The sequence below is a fragment of the Triticum dicoccoides genome, chromosome 5A (genome assembly GCF_002162155.2).
Source record: "Triticum dicoccoides isolate Atlit2015 ecotype Zavitan chromosome 5A, WEW_v2.0, whole genome shotgun sequence".
In the NCBI taxonomy this organism is placed as follows: Eukaryota; Viridiplantae; Streptophyta; class Magnoliopsida; order Poales; family Poaceae; genus Triticum; species Triticum dicoccoides.
Genome location: NC_041388.1, coordinates 581,066,463 through 581,066,668, shown reverse-complemented (window position 1 = coordinate 581,066,668; position 206 = coordinate 581,066,463).

Here is a 206-nt window from a genome sequence, read left to right as displayed (position 1 = left end):
CCCGCCCGTACGCGCCCACGTCCGCATGCACGCCCGCCCGTACGCGCCCACGTCCGCATGCACGCCCGCCCGCGCCCGCTGCATACGCCCGAGTGATTAAAAAAAAACGATCGGCGAACCCTATCTTCAAGACGCCTCACCCGCCTCCTCTCGCGCCGCCGCCGCCGCCGCTATCTCCGGTAGTACCTGGCCGACGAAAAAAAACA